The following is a 27,917-nucleotide window of genomic DNA, read 5'->3' as shown; positions in this document are numbered from 1 at the left end:
CCAGACCGAGACGCCGGAGCGCGGGAGCCTGGGCAGAGGTGCGGACGCCGGGGCCTCGGACGCAGGGGACATCCTCGCGCTGCGCCAGACCGGGGGCCACTGAGGGCTGTAATCAGCAAGCACTGGTTCTGGGAAGAAGCCACAAGAGAGCCCTGGACTTCGCCGGATCCAAGAGACAAAAATCAAAATTGTGTTCCTGCTCTGGTGCTTGCTCTTCTAGGTTGTGATTCTCGTGGCTGTCTTTTCTAAGGCTGATAGGAAATTCTCAGGAGATTCGACGGCATGGAGACCTCTGTTTTGCGATTGATTTTTGACCCATTGTCTGGACTCTGCAGTCGTTTCACTGTGAAGCCAAGAAGTTGAGATTTTTGAAACTATTTTCAGCCACTTCCCAACGTATCCTTACTGCTGGAAGTCTTGCTGAAGTTAATGAGCAAGAATGTTACTGAGTGCCAAGGACAACTAGCAAGACTAGCCGTTGCCACCGAGAAATAATTTTCAGTCCTTGCACTGCCAAGGCAAAGCTGTCATTCCTTAGCTGCTTGTTCCGTGCTTATTAGTTTTTAATTCCAAAAATAGTGCGGAATTTAATGCAAATTGATCTAATTTTAACTAAATTCATATGTTACTTTCGTCTCTCAACTTTACTTCTCATTCTGTAGGCCCTTATTAAAATTTTTAAGTAAATTAAGTTATATGTAAGTATTCCCTATTGGAAAACTAAAGGATATTTTCATTTCTGACTACAAGATGAAGTTTCAGTGTAGTTCCTCTTAACTAATCAAATGTACCTCCTATTGATTTCAAGGTATGCACTCACCTCAGTCAAATTGGTCACTGCCCAGTGAATATATATATACTTGTTTCTCTGCTTTGTAATTCCTACACCCAAAATGATATCTCCTACACATCTTTAATAATTAGCTATAATCCCATCGCTTTCAGACTTTCCAAATAACACTGTGTTCCCAATTTCTCATTTAATTCTATTCCAGTGTATAGGTTGCATTTGTTTCCTATGTGTCTTACATTAGTTACTAAACTGTAATAACATTTTTCATCTGAGGATTATAATGTATGTTAGTATGCAACAATACCAGATGTACTCGAAAAGGTTCTCTACTGAAGTCTAGGAATATAAATTATTTAAATTTTTTATTTTTTTCTCTTTAAGCTCATACAATCTCTAAATGAGGAAATTCATAATGATACTTGACTCGCAGAGATATGGGAGATATAGAAAGGATGCCCAGGAGCTACAGAAAGCATGTCCATAAAATGGAGAGAACAAACCAAGGAAGCACAGCTTGGATCTCAGCCAATACCATGCCACAGGACCACTGATGCATACAGTGCTGCTACCATTGCTTAATACTAAATGTCACATTGCCTTCATATATTGTATCAGTTGTCACTGATGTCACTGCAGACAGAGGTGCTGTCTCTGTCTTCAGTTCTGCACTGCCTCTCTCAGAACCTTCCTGTTATTACTGCCACAAAAATGTCTGCAGGGTTCCATTTCTCTATGTTGATTGTCTTAGGCTCAGAATGGAAGGGTTTGCCTTCCTGCATTGGGCTACCTGGCCAGGTATCATGAAAATTCCTAAGACAAAGAATGTTTTAAACACGTAAAGGCCATATTGGTGCTGATCAGTGGAGAAGGTCAGCATGGTGGAAGGGGAAGAGGAGAAAGGATCTCTACAGTGATTTGTCCCTTTGGCTGTCCAACAGTCGCATCACCTTTCTTTACATATGGCCCTCACACCCCTCTTGTAGAGCATATTCAGCTATGTCTTAAGTACCTAGAAATACAGTCCACAGCTCTTGAAAGAAGAAAACCCCATACCTACTCAGTATTATTACAGCTCAAAATCTGATTGGTCATTCTCTTCCTATGGTCTCAGTTACACATTAAATTGGGATGATTGCTGTATTCATTAATGCAAGAATTCTTAATATGATACTAAAGCCTTTAAATCACCAAATGCCAAATTTTTGACTGCAAGTAAAATAACACAATGTTCCACAGCCAGGCCTATGCCTTGTTTCCTAGACTCTTACTCTTAACATTGTTCTGCACCACTTCCTAGTAATATCTAAAAATGGGCAGCTGTAGCTCTACAAACCTACTCACGGGTAAACTGAAGAAGAATGGTGAAGGCAAATCCTGGCGGCCAGAACTTCCAGTGTGACCTTTGGTTATATGCAATGTCAGGAAAGAAAAATGGCCAGAAATACAGGTCTATATTAATCAATGTGTAGTTGCAAATGCAACCAATGCTTGACTGGCCATGTTTTGGAATGAACAATATCAGATGATTAATAATAGGGAGTTTAGAGAAGTATGTGGATGGACTCTTCAGAATGCTCACAAAGATATTGTGACTGTGAAACACCCACCAAAATGTTAATACTGCATAAATGACTTAATATTTGTGCAGACAGGCTTATGCACTCTGGGTGTCAGCCTTTTTCCCCAGCCATCACATTCTTTGCATGCTCTAAGGTGCATGAGCTAAGACTCTGTGGTATCAGGAATGGAGTATAGGCTTGAGCTCGGTAACATGTATGTTTATTCACCAAAGCTAAATTCATGAGTGCTGCTGCTGCATACCTTTTCTAACAACAGCACAGACCATCAGTGAGCCCTAAATATAGTGAAATGCCTGGTATGAGGGGGCCAGGCCAACATTTTCCTGGCAGGTTGATGAATCTGAACTTCTGATTTCACAGGTTGAGTAGAGATGTGTCCTTACTAAAACACACACATCCTGGATATGATCTTATCTTCCCTGACATTAATGTTTGCTAACCCGCCATCCATGGAGTTACAGAATGTATTGTCGGTATCATGGCATTATATATAGCATTACATCCGATCAAGAAACATTTTACAGCAAAGAAAGAATTCATGGGCTCATATGTATGAAGCCGAATCTTCTTTGCATTCTGTAAACTGGAAGTGGGTGGGCTGGCTTCCTGAAGACTGTTAACAGTGCCGCTTACATGATAACCTGAAAATATGGGGTTCTGTCTCAGAGGAAGCAGTATATTGTTTATATCAGAGTCAATTAAATGATATTTGTCTACCCCCAAAAGGTGAAACAAGGGCTCAGGAGTAAAAGAGCAGCATCATTCTCTGTTACCCCTAACAATCCACTTGAAGAATTTTTGCTTTCTAGCCTGTCTCTTCTGACGTAGAAGTGACTTATATCTCATTTGCTCTTAACTCATTGACTAGAACAGGTCGCATGACTTCACTCTGCCTAAAGAGGGTTGCAACGTACAATTGTACTGTGTGTTCAATATACAGAAGGTCAAAACTACTTGAACGGCACAAACAACAGTTATAACCCTTAGGCTATTAATTTTCGGTGATTAACATGAGGCATGGACAAGCTAATGCAGGGATCATAACCCCAACCCTGTGGTTAATACCCAATTATCTGCAAGTGTACAGTTTTTTACATGAAACTTCTTACTGATTTTGAGAACTCAGGCATGTATTTCAAATTATTAACTTCAATTTTCTCATCAACGAAGTTGGAAAATTAATAGTAGATACTTCAAAGTTTATAAGGATCAAAGAAACTAATATAAGGGAAATCATTTGTGAACTAAATACCTATATAAATCTTAATAGTTTTATTACTATTACTGTTAGAGTTAATATTAAGTTGCAGCATATTGTTGCCATGTATGCCTTATAATTTCACTTAAAGTTCCAATAAATAATACTGGGGTTAGAGGGCTGGGGGTTTAGTTCCATGGTTCCAGTACCTGCCTCACATGCAGAAGGTCCTGAGTTTGATCCCTGGTACAAAACAAACAAACAAACCAAAAAACAAAACAAAACAAAACAAAAACCGGTTAGTTCCTATAATACTGCATAATGCTTTGCAGCTTTGACTAGTATATGTGTTTTTTAAAAGGTTTCCTTTGCTATGATTGTTTCAATTTTAAGTCCTTTATCGTTAATGAACTAAATAAATAATAAGGCAACATGATTTTAAATACTATACAACATGATTTTAAATCTTTAACTCAAAAAATCAAAGGAAATAGACTGTGCATGTAATTCCATGATCTAAAATGGCCTACTTTTCTCTTGAACAGGATACTGTAGTCCTGCTATCAAAAGCAGAAAATTAAGGATGATCATTAGTCAAAAGAAAAATCAAATTTATTATTTAATAACTGAAAATATCAAGGGTAAATTTACGGCATAGAATGATCATTGTTGAATGAAAATTACCTAATTATTTCTATAAATGAGCTGATTTTAAAATCTTAATTTTTCCAAATTTGTTTGCAAAATATTGATGTTTTTAACTGAAAACAAGCTTTCAGTTGTTTTTAAAGCTTCTCAAAGCCACCACACTCTCTTTCCCTGGACAAACCCATAAGCTAGACTCCACTATCATGGAATTTCACTTAAGTGGTAACAGTATAATCAGAATTTATCTACAGTTTTTTAAAGGTATTTTCTTTAAAACTTTAGAAAAAATTATTTGTAAAAAATTATAGCAAATATTTTTGAAGATAGCTTTAAATAAAAGTGTTATAAAACAGAGGAACTGTATTATAGAAGCAAAACTAATGCTTGCTTTTTCTTTATCAAAATAATCTTTATTTGAGATATATTCATATACCATACAATTCATCCATTTAAAATAGACAAGTCAATGGTTTTAGATATATTTACAAAGTTTTGAAGCCATCAACAAAATCAATGGAGAACATTTTCACCATTCCCCCCCAAAAAGGCTTTATTTCCATGAATAGCCAGTCCCACTTAACCCCAGGCTCCAGACCTTGGAACTATTAATTTACTTTTTATCTCAATAGATTTTTCCCATTCCTCATATTTTATGTAGATACAATCGTATAGTATGTAGTCTTTTGAGACTGGCTTCTTACAGTTGGCATAATCTTTTTTTAGGGGGGCATAATCTTTTAAAAGTTCATCTTTGCAACACTTATCAGTATTACATTCTTTTGATCACCAAACCATACACCATTTTATGAATATATCACATTTTATTTACATATTTATTGACACATAAGTTTGAAAACATAAATTGTTCTTATTTTCTGGCTATATCAATGTGACTGAATAATTACATACAGGTTTTTGTATGGCTATATTTTCATGTTTTAGGGGGTATTTATCATTGCATAAAATTTCTAAGTATATAGTAACTCTATTTTTAAACTTTTGAGAAAGTGCTTAGGTGCTTTCCAAAGCAGCTGTATTGTTTCACATTCCTACCAGCAATGTATAAAAGTTTCAATTTCTCCACATCCTTGACAAAACTTGCTATTACCATTTTTGGTTATATCCATCCTAGTGAAGTGGAGTGGTATGTGTTGTTGCTGTCTTGATTTGCATTCCCCTGATGACTAGTGACATTGAATAATTTTTCATGTGATTGTTGGACTTTTAGGTCCTATCTGTAGACAATATCTATGTAGATCCTTTCTATAATTTTTATTTGAATGCTTGCATGTTCCATATATGGTATAAGAAAAATTTTACAATTAAAAAAAAAGAGGAATATTTGTATAGGGATTATACTAAATCTTTTGATCAATTTGTGGAGTAAAAATCCATCTTAATATTATTGTCTTCTATCCATGAACATTGGATATCTTTCCATTTACTTAGGTCTTTTTTAATTTCTTTTTAAAATAGTGATTTTCAGCATGTAATTTTAAATTAACTTTATTGAATTTATTTCTGGACATTTTATGCTTTGTGACACTGAGACAAGAGATTAGGGTATGGCAAACCTGCCTGGGGAAGTGGAAGTAGGCATGACCTGTTGATTATAATATCTCAGAATACCAGCGCAGAACAGTTCCCAAAGCCACCCAGCACATGGTCTTCTCATGAGAACTCAAGCAGGTTTTCCATAGGACAGCCTAGACTTGATGTCAGCCTGAGGCATGGGATCCTAGTGCTGCCTCTCAAAACCATATGTAGAAGTTCTTGTAGGTTTCCTCAAAATGTGGGTAACACAAAATGACACAGACTACAAGAAATGGTTAGTATCATGGCTTTCCTCAAGATGGCCCATTATATGTCTTCTAGGGTGACTTTTTCTCTTTAACCCGAGTTTGCTCTACAGAGCCAATTTCTCAAGCTGGTTGTGCAGAGCCAGTTTTTCCCTCTTTCTTCACTTTTGCTTTTCCAAATAAACTTTGTCAAAACTTTCAGCTTGTTTCATTCAATATTTTGTTTGAGACAAGAAGAACATGGAATCTAACTCCGGAAAGAAATGAGAGCATCACAAAACCCAATAATGTTTATTTGGCAAGCCACTTTTAGAAGGAGGTACTCAACAACAATACTAAAGGGACTTGCATTATTGATTTTATTATATAGAAATACATTTATAAGATTTTGATCTTGTATCCTTTAACATTATTTGTCATCGTTTTTAATTCTGACAGTTTTTAAAATGGGTTCTTTAAGATTTATATATAAAGTCAAGTAATCTGCAAATAAAGATAGTTTTACATCTTTTCTTCAAACAGGAATGTCAATTTTATTTCATTTTCTAACCTTATTACTGAGGATTATTGAAGAAACAATCTATGTATCTAACTAAAGATATTTATGATAGCACACTGGTGAACAGGATTGTATAGCTGAAAAAATTATCCATATTTGGCAAATCAGAGACATAGGAAATTGTATAATTTTAAAGCCTGAGGCCCTAGACTCAGGAATAGCTGATATTTCTGTTTGAATCCAAGGGACAGAAGCAGGAAGGGTTTCCTCTTGCACAGCCCCTTTTTGGTTCTATTTAGGCCTCAACATGAAAAAGAGATATTTGCTTTATTCAGACTTATAGTTCTAATGTTAATCATATTCAGAGAGATACTCTCACAGACACATCTAGAATAATGCTTAATCAAATATTTGAACACTTTATCACCCAGGAAAATTGATATGCATTTATCTAACATAAGAGCAACCTTTGTCAATTAGACATTTGAGTTATCATAATACAAAAATATGTATTTGGTCTTTAGCTTTGATTTCTGGATAGAGATCCAAAAACCCTTATAATTTCCTAAATAATAAGAACTAAGATGAAAAGACCTTGTTTTGTTATCCACAGAAAATCCCTTTCAACCACACCTGAGTTATGTTAATGAAGTGTTTTCTGAAATTCCCTAAAGATAGGAAGCTGTTTACCTGAGGAACCAAAAATGTGAGTAGAGGGTTAGATCTTTAAGCTTCACACCCTGAACCCCAGAGAGTGAAGAGGAATTGGAGATTGGCTAAATCCTCAATGGTCAGTGTTTTAGCTAACATGCCTACGTAAAAAAGCCTCTCTAAAATTTGTAAAGGTTGAGATTTAAAGAGCTTTGAGATTGGTGAATATTTAAATTGCAAGTAGCAAGATTCTCCTGGAGAGGCAGTAGAAGCCTTATGCTCTTTGCCTTCATAACTTGTCCCATGCACCTTTTCTATTTGGCTGTGTCTGAGTTAAACCCTTTGTAACAGACTGCTAATCTAGTAAGTAAACTGTTTAATAGTTCTGTGAAGGAAGGACAGTCATGGGAACATCTGCTTTGTAGCCAACTTGGATAGATGTGAGTAATATCAAGATAAACTACTTGCAAATGGCATTTGAGGTGCTGGGGAAGGTCCTCTGGGACTGAGCCCCTTAACTGTGGGATCTGATTCTGCCTCCAGCTAGTGTCATAATTGAAAAAATTGTAAGAGATCTAGTTGGTGTCTGGTAAAGAATATAAATTGAATTATTGTGTGGTAGAAAGCGAATGTTTTGTGTCAAGTAAAGTTTTGGGAGTGCTGTGAGATTACTGAAGAAATTCAAATATGCCCCTTTTTTCAATATATATCTACACCTCCTTCAACCATGCTTAAACTATGAGCGAAAAATCAATAAAAAGGTCATAAACTGTATGTAACATGCTAAAACCCTCTTGAACACAACTGTAAATGTACTTACCCTTTTCCTATAAGTGAAGTCCTCAAATAATGATTGCTATTCTCTTTAGTAACTGGGTTAGTGAGCTTACAGTCATTATGGCAAAATACCTGAGATAATCAGTGGATAAGGAGGGAAGGCTTACTTTAGCTTGGTCTCAGATTTCAATCCATAGTCCTTTGTCTCCATTGCTTCCAGGCCCATGGCAAGGCAGAATATCCTAGTGGAAGCACATGGTGGAAAAGACTCTTCACCACATGGGAACCAAGATGGAAAAGAGAAAAGGAGCACGGTACCAAAATCTCCTTCAAATGCCTATCCCCAGCCATCCAACTTCCTACCACTAGGCCTTACTTTTTCCTGGTTCTATTTTTTTGGGGGGTTGGGAGTACCAGAAATTGAACTCAGGCCCTTACAAGGCAGTTGTTGAAACCACTAAGCCAAATCCCCAGCCCGAGGCCTTACTTCTTAAAGATTCTATTGTGACTGGTTGGAGAGTCCCATGGGCTTGCTTGCTTTCTGGGTTCTTAGTGTCTCAAACAAAAAATTGGACATGACACACAGAAAAGGCAATGGAAGTGTGCACTTACTTAAGGTAGTAAAGAAATATGCTACATACAGTGAGAGCAAGTCAGCAAAAAGGCTCATAGTGTCCTAAAGGGAAAGGAGCCTTTTTTCTACTCAAAATTTCTGGGTTGTCTTTCATTCATATGAATAAGGCATTGGGAAAGTAATTCTATCAAATAATTAATATTATCTAATAATAATTAAAATGTGTAACCTATTCTATTTTAAAAACTCATTTGGTTTCTTGTTACATGTAAATGAAGGATCAGAAATAGTGTTTTTGGATTGGTTGTGCCCACATACAAATGAAAGACTGAAAAGAGCATCTTCTGATTGGTTCCTTGAACAGCACCAAATTCTAATGAAGGATTACAAATATCAAGTTTCTGATTGGTCCAAAATAGAACTTTTCTGATTGGTTTTGTGTACAGCAATAACATTACTGTATTGGGAGTGTCCCTCCTCCCTGGAAGTGTGTCTCACACTGTTGTCCTGTCTTTCTATCACCTGTCTACAGCATCACATTCTGACAAGTAAGCCTTTAACACATGCACTTTGGGGGACACTTACCCAAACCATAGCATTAACCTATGACATAAACACTGTGGTATAAAATCACAGATTTTAAATGCTATACTACAAACTTAATACGTCTTATGTCACATGATAAAAGTGTCAAAAAACCAAGATATTTGTTTCACACACACACTCAAAAGATTAAAAGGCACCACTGATATTTATAACTACCTTCTTCCATTCCCTATTCTGACTGTTTCTTTACCTGATGAGGTGAATCTCAAATGTTTAATCCTGAAGGGTCTGGAGAAAGTAGTGGTTTGTTTCTGTGTGTATGTGTGTTTTAAAATTGTTATGTGGTTACTGGGGACTGAACCAATGGCCTTCACACTGAGCTACATCCCCCAGGATTCCTCCCACCCCATCACCACCACCACTACCATTATTGAGGCATGAGCTCTCTAAGCCACTAAATTGCCTTTGTCAGGCTTGACATTGCAATCCTCCTGACTCAGCCTTCCACAGTACTAAGAATACAGGACAGTGCCATCACACCCAGCTTGGGTAAAGTAGTATTGCCTGGTTTGAGTTCTTGTAGTTTTTCTTTAACTTTAATTACAGGTCATAGTCATAATAATTCATTATCCTATGAAATCTCTTATTTTGAAAACATATTCTGCCTTACTTTTATTGTGGAGTAGAATTCTAATTTTCATCTGATGGTTCATGTGAAAGAAATGTGAAACTTGTTAGAATCATAACTGAGTCATTTGTGTCAATGCTACCCCCCCCAAGAAAATAAAATCAGGAGGTTAAGAAGGACAGATTATTATGCATGATTGCTTGGTAACAATTGTCACAAAAGACTGCCGGACTCACAAACTCTCAGAAGCCCTTATCAACTTATGCAAAAAGTACTTCTACTAAGGCATCTTCCTTGCAATCATTTTTCAACCTCAGACCTATATTACTCGTGTTACTAATGATTATGGCAAAAGATCGCTTTTTTCAAAATATATGATGCAATCCTTCTTTTTTCTTTAGAAATCACTCCTTGCCCCAACTTTTTTTTAACACTTCCATAGTTTACTATGGCATGAATAATCTCATCACAATACCCTGACATTCTCAAATAAAATTATAAGTCTTTGAAGAGTCTTTGTTTTTTTTAGGTTTTCATTGGCATCAATAACCCCAACTAGCACAGTTACTACTTCTTTGTCTGTTTATTCAGAGGAGGTGGGAGGCAATCTTCACTTCCAGTTCAATAGAATCATTCTGTTCCCTGGTGGAAATATTCCTCCTTTTGTAACTAACACCTCTATTCCAACAAAGGATGAAATGAGAACAAAAGGAAAAAAATTTTTCTAGTGAGTCACTAGGTGTAGTACTTAGTTGATTTCTATCTCTTGATTTCTGGACGTATACATTCTACTTATGGGAGGAAAAACACTAAGTTCGATTTTGATTGGTTTGGGGCATATGTAGTCTCTTTGAGAATCTTGTCTCAGTCCTGTAAAGTATTTCCACCTAATTGGACCCATTACTGAGCCTTCAAAAGGGCATTTCACAATTCTGACAAACTATCATCAGCATAGTGGAAGGATGGTTAGATGGATAAATTCCATTAGCTTAGGCTGATTGCCACATTTCAATTGTTATGAAGAAAATTCAATGACCAAAAGCAATGTTGTATGAAATACTATGATGGGAGATAAAACATTCTGCTGGCCCCCTGACAGTTTGGGCAGAAGCATTGCATGCAGGAAAAGAAAATCTGTGTCCAATGTAATATCTTTTCTAACAAGAATTAATGCTGCCTCCTTCATGGTGGAAATGATCAAATGTAACCAATTTGCCTGATCATCCCAGGGAATGGCACCATATTGAGGACTTGATGTTGGTCTCTGCTCCTGACAGATTGAGACTTAGCAGTGTCTAGCCAGATTGGCCTTGGTGAAGGGAAGTCATGTTGCTGAGTCCATGCTTAACTCCCATTCCTGCCATCATAGACAGTTTGTTCATGACTCATTAAATGACGACAAAGGTAGTAGATTATATCATTATACCCTCTTGATTATTAAAATTTTTCTCTGGTAGGTGATCCTTTGGTGAACATTCAAACTAGATAAAATATATTTATGATTTTTTGTCTATTTGGAGACACCTATCTGCATGTCTTCCTCAAATTTTCTTGTTACCAGTTTTGCAATCATATTCCTTCCAAGTGTCTGATCATCCAGCCAAAACTAATGGCTGCAGTCCATAAACAGCTATAAACTACAAGTCTGGTCATTTTTCCTATCAAAGTGAGGGATGAGATGTACTTCTTGAAGTTTAGCCCACCATGAAGGTTTTCTCCTTACTGGGCATTTGTTCCATTCAGTTCATTAAGTGATTGGATGAGGCCCATCACATAAGGGAGGTCAATCTGTTTCATTCAGACTACAAGTTCCAATTTAAATGTTACTCTCATCTAGAAACGCCATCACAGACATATCTAAAATAATGTGTAACCATGTGTTTGAGGACTCATTGGCCAAGCCATGTTGACACATAAAATTAATGGTCACACTTGCCTAATTGCCTGGGCCAGAGTCCCTAGCACAATGTTAACTTGAGTAGAAATGAGAAAACAGACATCTTTGCCTTGTGTTGATGTTACTGGATGAGGGGTCTCCAGGTCCTTGATGTCCTGAGCAAAGAAATGGGCTAGATACACAGAAAAGGCAAAAAAAGTGTACATTTATCAAGGGAAGAAAACAGTTACTCTATACTGTGTAGGTTCAAAATGGACCAGGGGAAAAGAAGAACGGGAATTTTTGTACCCCAAATACCTGGATTAGCTTCCAGTGCAAATAGGCACTGGGACATCTGTTCTGTCAAACACTCACTTGGCCACATGCCAGATATAAACTGTTCTATGAAAAAATTATCTCAGCTTCTCACTACATGTAAATGAAAGATCAGAAACAGCATCTTTTGAATGGATGTACACACATGTAAATGAAGAATTGGAAATAGCACCTTTTGATTGGTCCTGCAAAAGTGTCAGATTCAAATGAAGGACAGAAGATACCTCTTTTCTGATTGCTCCACAGTGCTCAAGAGTCATAAGCCTGACATCATTTTTGGTATTATAGTCTGTGCATGTCCTCTCTTTTTAAGAAACATCTTGCTCAGCCTCTGGGCCACTGCTTTTTATAACTTTCTGACACATTCTACCCAGTTGGTTGTCTGGTTTGCTTCACCCCTAATCTTCATCGATGATGTTACAGGAAAAATATTCAATTTTTCAATAGAAAGTTTGATATTAGCTGTGTGAACTTTTATAGATGTCTTTATCAGGGTGAGATAGTTTGTCAAGTGTGTTTTATTTTTTACCCCTAAGAAGGTTTGGGATTTTCTCCAACCTCTTCTGCAGGAATTGAGATGATATTTTCCCTCATTGCACAGAACTTCTACCCCATGCCTGAGCAGTGTGAAGATGATTCTTGATTCTGTCACATGCTGTACAAGAGAGAGTCTCCATGATCAGGAGCTAGTGAAGGACAGGATCCCCTACATTGCGGCTTTACATGCATGGAATTTGGCCTTAAGGAGAAAGAGGAGAAGGAAACAGAGGTGTTGATGGCCACTCTCTCTAAGGGAGACAATGTAGCCTTTGAATGTGACCTGGGGGAAGGAGTCTTTGTCTTCAGAGTTACACCCAACTAGAAAGGAGCTTCTATCCACAAGAGATAGGAGAGTGACAGAATCTTCACTGCTTCTGTCAACATTTAGTTGACTTTCCTGAATAATTCCTTTGTCATTTCCTGTATTCCCCAAAGTTAATTTCTCAAAATCTTTCTTTTAAAAATAATTTTTACAATTTATGGTTATTTCACTGACAGACCTACAGAGCTCTTTGTGCAGCCCTTCTGGAAGTTCTAGATAAGCATATTTTCTGTGAATAACAATAAAACTGGCTAGAAAGTTGTTAGAGAAAGAATAGTGTTCATGTTACTTTTTTTTTTTTTTTCATGATGCAGAGGTTGGGAGTTAGGACTTTTGTGGTGAGGTGTGATTATGGGGAAACTTTTGTATTTTTAATTTTTAGTAATGAAATTTGTGTTTCTTTTGCAGAAAGGAGCTGATGGAGCAACTTCCTTCATATCTGTACTTTATCTGCCATAGTTTTGATCAGTGATGCCCTACAAAGATTCTGGTAATAAAGACTTAGTTCCCAGCCTCTGATACTTTTGAAAGTGGTAGAAACTTTAAAAAGTAGGAACTAGTGGGAATAAGTTAGGTCACTAGGTATGGGCCCTTGGATGGAATATTGAGCCCATGGCCTTTCTCTCTCTCTCTCTCTCTCTCTCTCTCTCTGCTTCCTGTCCACCATGAGAAGAACAGATAACCTCTGCCTGATGCTTCTGACATGATATACTGAGTCACTGTAGGCTCAAAGCAACAGGTCTAGTTGGTCATGGGCAGAAACCTCCAAAATGTGAGGCCAAATAAACTCTTGTTTCCCTATTCATTGTTCATCTCAAGTATGGTATCACAATGGTCACAAACTGATTAAAAGTATCAATACTTTGGCCTTAGAAATATTTTAAATTATTGACACTATGCATAGTTTAAAAATTTTAAAAAGTTCCAGTTTAGAGTAAGGGACATGCATATAATACATATTCTCTGTGGGTATAGATGTATAACTTTCTGCAGAGAGGGAAGATGTGATTGCTCAAAGAATTTTTAGCTTTTTATTAAATCAAACATTTTTAACTTCTGTTTAAAATTTAAAGAATTCATATTTTCTTGGTTTACAAATAATTTTTTAAAATTTGAGTTTCTTCTCTCCCCACACATACTAACGCAGTCATCATGTTTCCTGAGCACAATCTTCCATTGCTCTGCTTACCTTTAAAATTAGTGCCTGTATGATCCTTCTCTTGCCTCACTAGTCCTCTTCAGGTTACTGTTTTATTTATTTCTATTTGAAACAAAGCAGTCAGCTCAGATTTTCCGGTTCTTCATTCCAATCACTTTAACACTGAAACACATTTCCCCTCTTCTCTTCTTTTGCGTGTGTCTCTAATGTCTACTGCGCTCCTGGAAAGAAAAAGTTCACTTGACCATAACACATAGTCACCAGTATAACTTTAGAGTCATCCCCTCCACTGGGTTATCACCAAACTCAACTGTTCTACTATTCTATTTTTTGACAAATGTCTTCTGATCCTTGCTTGCCCCACTTTCCTCTTTTACTCTCAGCAGGTGACTTCACCTATGGTTTTATAAAGAGAACAGAAGCTCTCAGTTTCGAACCTGCAGACTGAATCTTTGCTGAAACATATGATGGTCCTTCCTTCTGTAATGCAATATTTGTCCTTCTTCTGGAAACCAGAAAGTTGTTGATTCTGGATACGATTATCTGGAACTGTTGAGCCTCCTCAGAGACTGTAAGAATGCTCATGCTGGAAAAAAAAAAAAAAGCAAAACAAAACAGAATTCCCAATGTTATAAAATTAGCAGGCCAGCATGGGAAAGTACCTGGGTCCACAATGATAATATTAAGTAGATGAGTCTTCCGCTGTCCCCTGGGCCATCCTTAGCATGTGACTTACACTTTCAAGATTTTGTAAAGGCTGCTTTACCTTGATAAATTTAGTCTGTGTCCTGGTGAGGAAGAATTAGAAAAGGTAAACTGTGGTCAATCTGCCCTTTTTAAAAAAATCAGGAAAAGACACGGCCTTCTTAGAAACACTGACGAGTAGCCACCCACTCACATTTCACTAACTTGATCTGTGTCACAGGTCATTCTCAGGTGAAAAAGTCTGGAAAATTGAATCTTTTCTCTTTTGTTCTTCCTTTCTTTCTTTAAAAATATGCTTTTTATTTTTCCTCACTCTTCTTTTTCTTTTATTTCTTTTTCATTTCATTTAATTTTGGTTTTTATTTTATTCGTACATGTGTGTAGTAATAATGTTTGCATTTTCTTTAGGAAGCTTGTCATGTACATAACTCTTCTTAATTCCTTTTTTCATCCCCTTTCCCTGCCCCCTCCCTTATAACTTTGCAATACGTGATACTTAAATTTCTCATGGCAAGAGGAAAAATGTTTGAATAGTGAGTGCAGTCATCAGTTTTTCCAGGATAAAGTGCCTGATACCTGGAAATCATCAAGCTGAAATCCCCCCAAAATGGTATAGAGGGCACACGAGAACATCAAGGGAACAGACAGAGGAGAAGAAGGAAATTGGATCCATTACTATAGAAAATTAGGTTAATCAGTCAGACTGAAGACCCTGGGCCAAGGGAATCCTCAGTATACCGGCCCTGGCAGGGATCTGTGAAAATAACTCAACCACTCACAATCAGAGACCTGGACCTGAATTGGGAAAGGCTTGTATAACCAGAAGCAGCCAGGCAGTGGAGAACATTCCAGACAATACCCACAACCCCAAGGTCCACTCCAGGGGAAAAGAAAGTCAGTAAGTGAAACTCCAGCAGCCAGGCTGAGGTTGCCATTTGGGACAGAGAAGCAAACTGGAACTCTCATCACCCAAGGTTGCTGCATACCTCCAGGGCTGCTCTGCTGCCCAGAGAGAGAGAGAGAGAGAGAGAGAGAGAGAGAGAGAGAGAAGGGAAAAGCTCTCCAGCCACAGTGGACTGCTGGCAGCTGGTCAGTGGACCAAGGGAATTTGAGTTGAAAAGTAGAAACCTGGTACAACCAAAGTGAACAGCAACTGGATCACAGTCTCCATTTCAGGCAGAGAAGCAAACTCAAACTCTGATAGCCCAGGTACCTTCTCACATCCCCATTTTCTTCGTCTCTTCTTCCAGACCCCTTTATTACCCTGAGAGAAAGAAGGAAAGAAACATTCATCGGCAGTGGATTCTTGGCATCTGGTCCACAGATGGAGGGAATTTAGGCTGTGAAGCAGCCAGACTCTGCTCCAGGTCCACTCAGGGCCTTGACTACAAAGACATGGAGACACCTGCTCTGCTCCCACACCAGGATAGCGGATACACACAAAAGGTGCTGCAGTGGCTGAGAGAGCTGTTCAGCAGACAGGATCACAAAGGGGAGACTTGGGCAAGAGACATAGGGAAGCCTGCTGATTGAGGAAATACTCCAGATCTCAACCCCAGAAGTCAGGAAGCTGAAGCCCTCAGGGAGAGCAAAGAGAGACATTGTAGTGAGGACTCAGCAAACTACAGTGGTTGGTGAGTTTGTGGGATCAGCACCTCCATCTCAAACCCAGACTCACTGTAGGGGGAGGTTCTCAACTAGAACCCTCTGAAAGTCTGGGAGCTCAATTCTGGCCTTACAGCCAGAAACCAGTTTGGATCTCAGTGGAAGACTGTGGGCTAGCTGAAATTGTTTGACTTGGGTCTTCAGGTTACTATTCAGGTTGTCTATCAGTGACAGGAGACATGCCTTGAAGAGGATGCCACTATTATTTTTTCTCTTTTTCCTTCCTCCTTCTCCTTCTCCTGCTTCTGCTTCTGCTTTTGCTTCTTCCTCTTCCTCTTCTTCTTCTTCTCCTTCTCCTCTTTCTTTTCATTCATTTCTCTCCTTTCTTAAAAATTTATTTTTCTCTTTCAATTGTTCATATTCTTCTTGTTGTTTGTTTGTTTGTTTGTTTTGAGACAGGGTCTTACTATGGAGTTGAGACAGCCCTGGAACTCATTGGTCTTGAACTCCCAACAATCCTCCTGCCTCAGCTTCCAGGATTAGAGGAGTGCACCACGACGCTGAGCTCAATTCTTCTTATTCTTATAGGACAGTGAATACAGTTTCTAGTTGTCTTGTTGCTATTAGTTTGCTTTGTGCTTGTGTTTTTTTTTTTTTACTTCAGTCTCTCTTTTTTCCTGTCTTCACCAGTGTCCCAGTTTGTGTGATTTTTCCTATGTCATCTAGTCCTATTTCTAACCTCTCCCTCTCCTTAAGCTTCTCTGTCACCCCCAAATCCTTCTAAGTCTCCTTCCCAGAGGATAAATCCACTACACTAAATCCATAGATATAGATATAGATATAGATATATAGATATCTATCTATATATAGATATATATATATGGAGATAGAGGAGTTCAGGAACATGATGGAATCCATGATCTCAGAATACAAGAGAAATGGAATCATGAGACAGATTCAAACAGATATTATAAACAGGAGAGAAGAGTTTTGTTATTTCACCAGAATGCAGATGAGATAGACCTCATACCTAAAATCATCCAATAGGCATGATACCGGTATTATGAATGAGCCAATACCATGACTGAGCCCACTTGCTAATGCATGTTCAATTTGTGTAACCAATAAATGTATACCAAAGTTGCCTCACTTGAAACACCTCACTTGAAATTCACTTTCTTTGTTCAAGGGTGAGAAGGGGCAGCCTCCCACACATGAGCACAGACTGGCCTGCTCGCATAATTAAACTTAATGCTCTATCTGCACAGCCTCTGGTGTGCTTCCAAACTCCTGAACTAGCAAATATAAGCCATATAAATCAAATGGAAGTTTGCTGCTTCATTTGGGGGCTCATCTGTGATGATTGGTGGTACTGATCATCCGAACATCAGTTGTAACCCCTGTGAACGGGGACAGTGACCCTCACCAAAAGCTGTGAACAGAAGGCATTTCCTTGGAGATTTATCTGAATCTCTCTAGGACTTGGGAGGGGCCTCCATTCACCACATGGAGGTCACCAAACCCAAAAGGACCAAGGATGCATTGTTTAGGTGATGAATGGCCTTTAGAAGCCCCTATGGAACACTTCATTCTTGCCAGTCCAGAAACCTGGAAATCAGGATTACCAGCTAGTGCAAGACTTGAAAGAGACATGACCTCCCAGGATTGTATATCTAGGACAAGAGACCGAACTGGGACCTTGCAGTAATTGGGGTACCAAGTTTCAGCAAAGAAGGCCCAGTTATGTCAGGAGAAGTTGGTTTGTCTAGGTTATAAATTCTGCCAAGGTAAGCACAGCCTCTCCTTGGCCTGAAGCAAGCCATCCTGAAGATATCTGTTCCATCCATGAAGAAACCGGTATGTCGGTTCCTTGAGGCTGCAGAATATTGTTGGCTATTCACAGAGATTGCCAGGCCCTCGTACTCAGCTACTGCTGGAGGGGCTGAATCATTAAAATGGGCTGAGGAAGAACAAGAGGCATTCCAAGCTTTAAAAGAGGCCCTACTGTCACCCCCGGCTTTGGCATTAGCAGATGTAACTAAGTCATTCAGACTTTTCACATATGAGGCCAGGGGCATAACAAATGGGGTACTCACTCAAAACTTAGGCCCTTGGAAAAGGCCAGTAGCCTATTTATCAAAGAGACTGGGCACTGTGGTCTCTGGGTGGCCCTCCTGCTTAAGGGCGATGGCTGGTACTCCTGTCTTGGCGGGAGAAGCAGATAAATTGACACTGGACCAGAAGCTACAAATAACTGCCACAAATGCTGTGGAGGCCTTGCTCTGAGAGGCCATAGACGGATGGGTATAGGTGTCAGACACCTATATCGCCCAGTATCAAAGCCTCCTTCTCAACTAGTCCAGACTCTCCTTCTGCCCCACTCTGGCTGTACATCTGGATACCCTGTTACCAGACGACAACCAGAAGAAGTGATTCATGACCACCAGGATTTCCTTGGTCCCACCCAAGCCTGCTAGTCTAATCTTCAACACACTCCTTCAGGTGGAGCCGAGATGACCCTGTGCTTAGATGGGAACAGCTTTGTGAAACAAGGGTCCATAAGCTGAAGCAACAGTCACTACCCAACGGGAGGTCATCAGGGCCCAAGCCCTCCCTGAAGGTACCTCTCCTCGAAAGGCAGAACGGATAGCCCTCACACAAGCCTTGAGATGGGGACGAGGAAAGAGGATCAATGTTCACAAGGACGGCAGGTATGCATTTGCCGCCATTCATGTTTATGCCAGGCTGTAAAAAGAATGGGGACTTTTTTTAAAAAATGTAATTTATCGGTACATTCTAGGTAGACAGTACAGTTACATTCATTACTGGGATCTTGTACCTTTACATGCCAGGTCTTGGTTCTGATTTTTTCCCCTTGTCCCCACCCTCCCTTCACCCTCCAATTCCCCTCCTCACCTTCAAACACTTTTATTCCATTTTTACATTTTCTCATATTCTTTTTCCTTTTCCCTTGTTCCCCCTTCCATATCCTTCTCACTGTCCCTACACCTTTGGTCCTTTTCTTCCTATTTGCTAAGTGTCCCATTAGGATCTTGAGTACTATTTTAGTTTTTCATGCCAGAGATACTATTTGGTATTTGCATATGTGTGCCTTATTTATTTCACTAAGAAGTATATCCTCAAAATGTACCCATTTAACTATGAATGAATCTACTTTCTCATTCTTTATGGCTGAGTAGTATTCCATTTTGTAGAAAAAACACATCTTTATCCAGTTTCCAATTGATGGGCAGATGGGCTGTTTCCAAATTTTAGCTATTACAAACTGTGCCGCTATAAACATGGGTGCGCATATATCGCTATGGTATGATACTTTCACTTCTTTTGGAAAGATACCCAACAGAGGGATGGCTGGGTCAGATGGAACCTCTAATCCTAGTTCTTTGAGGTATCTCCATATTGACTTCCACAGTGGTTGCACCAGTATGCATTACCACCAACAATGGAGAAGGGTTTCTTTCTCCCCACAACCCACCAACATTTGTTATTGGTTGATTTCTTGATAGCAGCCATTCTTTGCGGGGTGAGGTGAAATCTCATTGTTGTTTTCATCTGCATCTCTCGAATGACCAGTGATGTGGAAGATTTTTTCATATATTTACTTGCTTCTTTTATTTCATTGTCTGAGAAACATCTGTTCATTTCAGATGCCCACTTTAGAATTGAGTCTTTATATTTGGGGGGGCTGGTTGTTTTGAGTTCTTTATATATTTTAGATAATAGTCCTTTGTCTGAGAAGCAGCTGGTAAAAAGTTTTTCCCACATTGTAGGTTGTCTCTTAGTTCTGTTGATGGTTTCTCTTGTAGTGCATAAGCTTTTTAATAAAATGAGATCTCACTTGTTCATTCTTTCTGCTAGTTCCCTTGCTACTGAGTATTTGTTAATAAAATCTTTTCCTATGCCAATGTCTTCCAGAGTTCTGCCTAACTTATCTTCCAGCAAGTTTAGTGTTTTTGTTTTTATGTTTAGATCTTTAATCAACTTGGGTTTTAATGTAGTGCATGGTGACAGATAAGGGTCTAATTTTAATCTTTTTCAGGTTGAGATTCAGTTTTTCCAACACCATTTATTAAAGAGGCTATCTTTCCTACAGTGGGGACTGGCAGCTCCTTTGTCAAAGATGAGGTAGCTGAGTGCATCTGAAGTAGTTTTTGTGTCTTCCAATCTGTTCCACTGATCCTCAGTACCATGCTATTTTTATCACAGTGGCTTTGTAGTATAGTTTCAAATTGGGAATTGTTATACCCGCTGCCATGTGTCTGTTGCCTAGTATGGCTTTTGCTATTCTAGGTCTCTTATGGTTCCAAATAAATTTTTGGATTCTTCTTTCTAGTTCTGTGAAGTATAGTGTTGGGATTTCAACTGGTATTGCACTGAATTTGTATAGCAGTTTTGGTACTATGGCCATTTTCACTATGTTGATTCTTCCTACCCAGGAGCAGGGGACATCTTTCCAGTTTCTTAAATCCTCATTGATCTCTTTTTTCAGAGTGTTGTAGTTTTCAATGTAGAGGTCTTTTGCTTCTTTTCTTAGGATGATTCCCATATACTTCATTTTTTGGGTGCTACTGTGAAAGGAATTGTTTCCCTAATTTCTTTCTCAGTGAGTCTGCTATTTGTGTACAAGAAGGTTATTGATTTTTGGGTGTTGACCTTGTATCCAGCTACTCTGCCAAAGTGTCAATTAAGTCAAGAAGTCTTTTAGTGGAGTTTTTTGGGTCTTGAATGTAGAGTATCATATCATTAGCAAATAATGACAGTTTAACTTCTTCCTTTCCTATCTTTATTGTTTTAATTTCTTTCTCTTGTCTAATTACTATGGCTAATGTTTCCAGAACTATACCAAAGAGGAGTGGTGATAGTGGGCATCCTTGTCTTGTTCCTGATTTTAATATGAAGATTTTCAGTTTTTTGGCCATTTAATATGGTGTTGGCTATTGGTTTTTCATAGATAGCCTTTATTAAATTGAGACATAGACCATCTATTCCAATTTTTTGCAGAGTTTTTATCATGAATGGGTGTTGAATTTTGTCAAATGCTTTTTCTGCATCTATCAAGAGGATTGTGTGGTTCTTGTCCTTGACTTTGTTAATATAGTGTATTACATTAATTGATTTACTTATGTTGAACCATCCTTTCATCCCTGGAATAAATCAGACTTGGTCGGGATGAATGGTCTTCTTGATGATCCTCTGTATTTTGTTTGCTAGTATCTTATTAAGGATTTTTGCATCTATGTTCATTAAGGAGATTGGCCTGTAGTTCTCTTTTTTTGTTACATCTTTCCCAGGTTTGGGAATCAAAGTGATATTTGCTTCCAGGAATGAATTTGGAAGTATTGCTTCTCTTTCAGTTTCGTTGAAAAGTCTGAGGAGTAATGGCAATAGATCTTCTCTAAATGTCTTGTAAAATTCAGCAGTGAATCCTTCAGGACCTGGGCTTTTCTTTGTTGGTAAGTTTTTAATTACATTTTCAATTTCACTGATTGTGACTGGGGTGTTTAAAATGTTTTTATCTTCTTCGTTTAATTTTTGTAAATCATAGATATCTAGAAATCTGTCCATTTCTTCTGTGTTTTCCATTTTATTAGAGTACAGGTTCTCATAGTATGTATTGATGAGCCTCTGGATTTCTGTTGGATCTGTTTTGACTTCGCCTTTTTCATTTCTGATTGCATGGATCTGAGCCTTTTCTTTCCTTTTTTTTTTTGATAAGGTTTGCTAAGAGTTTATCAATTTTATTTAGTCTTTCAAAAAATCAACTCTTTGATTCATTTATGTTTTGTATCGTTTTCTTAGTTTCCATTGTATTGATTTCTGCTCTAATCTTTATAATTTCCTCTCTTGTTCAAGCTTTGGGTTTTTCTTGCTCTTGTTTTTGTAGGAAGTTTTTGTAAGAGTCATCGTTAGGTTGTTTATTTGAGCTTGCTCTGTTTTCCCAATGTCGGCATTCAGTGCTATGAATTTTCCACCTAGAACTGCTTTCATTTTGTCCCATAGATTCCTGTATGTTGTATTGGCATTTTTATTTTTTTGGTAAAAACTGTCTGATTTCTTCTTTGATTTCCTCTGTAATCCATTGATTGTTCAGGAGAGTGTTGTTCAATTTCCATGTATTTGTGAAGTTCCTACGGTTTTTTACGCTACTGATGTCCAGCTTTATTGCACTGTGATCTGATAATATACAGGGAATAACTTCAATTCTTTTGCATTTATTCAAACCTCTTTTGTGAGCTACTATGTGATCTATCTTGGAGAATGAGCCATGTGCAGCTGAAAAGAATGTATATTCTGATTTTGTGGGGTGAAATACTCCATAGACGTCTAATAAGTCCATGCATTCAAGAGCTTGGTTCAGTTCTAGTATTTCATTGTTGATTTTTTGCCTAGGTGATCTGTCTATTTTTGATAGTGGGTTATTCAGATCCCCCACTACAACTGTATTAGTGGTTATTTAGTTTTTCATGTTACTTAATATTTGTTTTATATAGTGCATATATGTTTATTATTGTCATTTCTTCCTCTTGAATTGTTCCCTTTACAAGGATGTAGTGGCCTTCTTTGTCTCTCTTAATGAGTTTTGGTTTGAAATTTGCTTTGTCTGCAAATAAGATTGCTACCCCTGTTTTTTTCTGGGCTCCTGTTACATGGAGAATTGTTTTCCATCCTTTCACTTTCAGTTTATGGGCTTCTTTTTGCACTAGGTGTGTTTCTTGTATACAACATATTGTTGGATTTTGCTTCTTAATCCATTCTGCCAACCTATTTCTCTTGATTGGTGAATTGAGGCCACTGACATTGATAGTTATAACTGATACGTGCTTACTTATTATTGTCATGTTATTGTCCTTTTGTTGACTCTTTATTTTTTGTCCTCTCTTTTTAGTTTCTAGCCTTGGCTATTTGATTTGCTCTGTTGGACCTCCTGGTGTTGTGATCTTCATTGTCTTTTTCTAGAATATTGTTTAAAATTCTTAGTAGTGCTCGTTTAGTATTCATGAGGTTTCTCAAGTGTTCTTTGTCATGGAAGTATCTTATTTCTCCATCCATTTTGAAAGAGAGTTTTGCAGGATACATCAGTCTTGGTTGTAGAGTGTTTTCTTTTAGGACTTGAAATACCTCACTCAAGGCTGTCCTTGACCTGAGGGTTTGTATTGAAAAGTCTGCTGTGATTCTGATGGGCTTTCCTTTGTATGTGATTTGTTTCTTTTCTCTTACTTGTAGTATTTTGTTCTTCTGTTGGTTTTCTGTGATCTTGATTATTATATGTCTAGGTGTAGATTTCTTTTTATCGTGGTTAGTTGGTGTCCTATATGCCTTACTTATCTGTATGTCTAATTCTTCCCCTCTGTTTGGGAAGTTTCAGTCATTAATTCTTTGAACAGCTTTTTTAAGTCATTTGCATTTTCTCCTGGTACTTCATGGATTCCTATCAGTCTTATGTTATTCTTCTTTGCATCATCTAGGAGTTGTTGGATCTATTTCTCATGCTCCCTGACTGTTTTTAAGAGAGCTCTCTTTTCATGGTCACTGTCTGCTATCCTATCTTCTATATGTGAGATCCTATCCTCACAATCTTTTATTCTGTTATGTATGCTTTCAAAAGAGTTTTTAATCTCCTGGATATCTGTTTGAATCTTTTTAATGGATTCCATTTCTTTCCTATGTTGTGTGTTCATTGATTCCATTTCTTTCTTATTCTTGGCCTTCATGGTTTCTATTATGTTCCCAAGCTCATCTATTTTTTTGTCAGTTTCTGTTCTGGATTATTGAATCATGTATTTCATTTTGCTCACCATCTCTATGGTTATCTGGAAATAATTTGAATTCTTCTGGAGCTTGATTGATAAGTTTTTACTTCATGTGCTGTGAGTTCTGAGTGTCCTGAAGGTTCACTATCTGATTTGTCATCCTTCTTTGCCCTACTGTTTGCCATTGGTGGACTGGAAGTCTGTCTCTGTGGCTTGCTTAAGTGTTTTCTCATCTTTATTTTTGCTGTTGGGTTGACCTTGATTCAATCTCTGGGTCATTAAATCTTCTTGATATCGTTGCATCCCAGTCTTTGATTCTCTAATGACTTATAGACATTCTCATTTTCATAATTGAGAAAACAACTCATCAAATCAATCCCTATCCTTTATCCCTATTGATACAATCAGAAACATAATAGGATCCATCACCACCCTTTATAAGCTGCCATGCCTCTGCAGAGTGCGTCCTAGGACTGGCTTAGTGAGGGGATCTAATCACGGGGGGTGGGGTGGCTACCCTCTTACCACTGTGTCTGAGCCAATCAGTGGTGCCCACTGGAAATGAATGGCTCCAGAGGAGGCTGCGCAGGGGAGAGGGCTCTGAGTCCAAGCCTGGGCAATGATGTCAAACTCACCCAACTGGTGTACGTTGTAGCTAATCACTCATGGCCCACTGGAAATGGCATGGCTCCAGAGGAGGCCATGCAGGAGAGAGGGCTCTGAGTCCAAACGAATGGGGACTTTTGACACTGGCCGGAAAGGAGATCAAAAATAAAGAAGAAATCCTGGCTTTATTGGAAGTTCTTTGGTTCCCCTTGAAGAGGCAGTGATGCACTGCAGAGGGCACCAAAATATGACTCACCTGAAATAGAGAGGAATTGACTGGCTGATTGAGCAGCACGTGAAGCTGCCCAAGACCCTGTGGAGGCTATCAAAACCCTGACTGTATTGTCTTATCCACTGCTGGTTATGGCAAATGATCCCATTTAGGCCCCAGAAGAAGAAAATCAAGCTAAAAAAAGTGGGGCCACCCTCAATTCTCAAGGATGGTGGGAAAGAGAGGATAAAAAGATCATTGTGCCAGCTACCTTGGGAAGAGAACTAACTCAACAACTCCTCCCCACTACCCACCTGGCAAAACAAAGCTGACTGATCCCTTGTTTTGCCATTTTTTTATTCTCAGTCTCCATGATGCAGTTTGCTTAGTGACGATGCGGTGTCCAGAGGGTGCCCAAATAAATTCCAAGCAAGATAGGAAGAGGAAAATGGTGATAAAACTATGTGGGTTAAGCCCAGAAGAACACTGGGAAATAGACTGCACTGTACTAAAGCTACCTGCAGCAGGGTAGAGTTACTAAGCACTATACTTCTTACAAGGGTAGATATACTCCTTTTGAGATTATGTTTGGCAAACATTCCCCTTGCTTCCCCAATTCAAGGACCCCATTTTGGCAGAATTAACTAATGAATCCCTGTTAAGATATTTACAGGTGCTAAAGGCCCAAGAAAAAGTCCATTGTGATGTATGAGAAGTCTTAACACTTCCCAGCTCAAGGCCAACCCACTCATTCTCTTGGAGACTCAGTGCTGATAAAGAGCTTCTCTAATAAAAGACGAAAGATACAAAAGAGAAGGCCACATCTCATTGTCCTTACAACACCCTCTACCATAAATATGACCAGAATCCCCACCTGGATTCATCACACCCAAATAAAGGCCTCTCAAGAACTGTGGACTCTCGAGCCAGGACTTGAGCCACTTAAGATAAGACTTAAGAGACTAAAATGATTCCCCTCCTTCTGTGCTTGATTTGGCCTTGTTCCTGTTGGGAGACTTATGAAGGCAGGCCCTGGGTTTAGGTTTCTTCTGTCTTCTACTTAGGTGGTACTATAAAACAGGAAGGACAATGGTCTTCTTGCTATAAAAAAAAAAACTATATGTTCTTATGAATGTTGCTATCATGCAAACCAGTCACAATTGTCAGACAAATAACCCACAAGATGAGGGATTGACTAAACAGTCCATGGGATTGCTATAAAAATCCTGATCGCTGGTGGAGTATTCTAGGTGACTAAGAAACATAGACACTGAAGGGACCCTCTTTAAAATCTTTGTTACTGACAAGTGGGCCCTGCTTCTTAAACTGGTTTTTGTGGTTTGTTTCACAACACATAAATGTTATCAAAATCCAAGGAGCTTATCAACTCATGATGATTTCAGACTCAGGGGATTATACTTACATGTCAATGTGGACATGTTGCTGAGAGTTAGTGAATCAATTCAAATCAAAAAAGAGGAAACGAAATGGAATTTTTCAAGGAAATTTTGCTCCTGTGGTTTCAGCTGGACTTACTACGGGAAACTCTCTACTTGAAGTTTTTCTTTGTTCAACATGCCCGGGCCTGCCCTGCCTCACATGCCTGGATATGTCCAACCCAAATTCTGCATCTCAGGAATATCTTTGTCTCTAGGAGAGTTTTGTCTTTCAGCAGAATACCAATGAGATAGACCTCATACCTTAAATCATCCAATAAGCCTGTTACTGGTATTATGTATGAGCCAATTCCTAGAGTGAGTCCACTTGTTTTGCATGTTCAATTTCTGTATTTATAATGAATGTATACCAAAGTTGCCTCACTTGAAATGACCCCTCCTAGAATGTATATCGTCTTTGTTCAAGTGTGGGATGAGGCTAGTCTCCCATGTGTGAATGCAGACTGGCCCACTGATATAATTAAACTTAGTGCTCTGTCAAAAAAAAAAAAAAAACAACTTAGTTGAAGGTATGTACAGTAGAATGAGCCAATGTGAGGACAGACTATCAGATATACAACAGAAGATTGCAGTTAGTGACTATGAAAAGAAAGATTTAAAAATAGTAAGGGATCATGAGAAATCAATTTAGCAGCTGCTACATGAAGCAAAGACGAATAACATAAGACTGATCGGAGTCAATGAAAAAGCAGGAAATAGTGCAAACAACATAAAAAAATGTTCACAGAAGTAATGGCAGAAAACTTCCCAAGCAGTGGAAAGAATTTGACATACAGATAAGTGAGGCATATAGGATTTCAACAAGCCATGATAAAAAATAATCTGTATCTCAACATACAATAGTCAAAATTCCAGAAACCCAACAGAAGAACAAAACATTAAAAGCAGTAAGAAAAAAGAATCAAATCACATACAGAGGGAAGCCCATCAAAATTGCAACAGACTTCTCAACACAAACCCCCAAGTCAAGAAGAGCCTGGAGTTGGGTTGGAGATTTAGCCCAGTGGTTCCACTGCCTGCCTTGCAAGCATAAGATCCTTAGTTCAATTCCTGGTACAAAAAAAAAAAAAAGCCAGGAGTGAAGTATTTTAAGCCCTGAAAGAAAATAACCTCCAACCCAGATTGATGCATCCTGAGAAACCATCTTTCAAAATCAGGGAAGAAATAAGATACTTTAAAGATAAAGAACACCTGAGGAACTTCATCAACACCAAACCAACACTCAGAAACATTGCAAACAATATTCTAGAAAAAGCCAATGAAGGTCACATCTCCATGAAGCCATTAAACAAGGCAAGTAATTAAATGGAAGAGGGGGGGATATAAAAGAGCCAACAATAGGAAAATATTATGACAAGGATAAGTCAATAAATATTAGTTATAACCATCAATGTCAATGACCTCAATTTACCAATCAAAAGAAATAGGCTGGTAAAATAGATCAAGATGCAAGATCTAACAATATACTGTATAGAAGAAACACACTTAATTCAAGAAGAAATTCATAGATTAAAAGTCAAAGGATGGAAAACAATACTCCATGAAACAGGAACCCATAAGAAAGCAGGGGTAGCCATCTTACTTGCATACAAATTGGATTTGAACATGACAATAATTAAGAGAGACAAAGAAGGG

At 38.3% G+C, this 27,917-nt stretch overlaps 2 long non-coding RNA genes across 2 annotated transcripts in view; one reads left to right on the top strand and one right to left on the bottom strand.

Moving 5' to 3' along the window:
• Positions 1 to 16,529, top strand: part of LOC117284013 — an 18,424-nt gene extending 1,895 nt beyond the window's left edge. Inside the window, exons 2-4 of the long non-coding RNA XR_004515089.1 lie at positions 8,166 to 8,259; positions 13,176 to 13,257; positions 15,882 to 16,529. This is a non-coding gene — a long non-coding RNA (uncharacterized LOC117284013). The remainder of the gene's footprint in view (positions 1 to 8,165; positions 8,260 to 13,175; positions 13,258 to 15,881) is intronic.
• On the bottom strand, positions 7,141 to 14,507 carry LOC117284012. The gene is made up of 3 exons (XR_004515088.1): positions 14,364 to 14,507; positions 13,957 to 14,147; positions 7,141 to 8,187 (listed from the first exon to the last, which is right to left on the bottom strand). It is a non-coding gene; the product is annotated as an uncharacterized LOC117284012 (long non-coding RNA).
• Positions 16,530 to 27,917: the final 11,388 nt, after the last annotated feature.

This window comes from Fukomys damarensis, unplaced genomic scaffold (assembly GCF_012274545.1).
Source record: "Fukomys damarensis isolate Sample0158 unplaced genomic scaffold, DMR_v1.0_HiC HiC_scaffold_33, whole genome shotgun sequence".
Lineage (NCBI taxonomy): Eukaryota > Metazoa > Chordata > Mammalia > Rodentia > Bathyergidae > Fukomys > Fukomys damarensis.
This window is presented reverse-complemented; position numbering and strand designations above follow the sequence as displayed.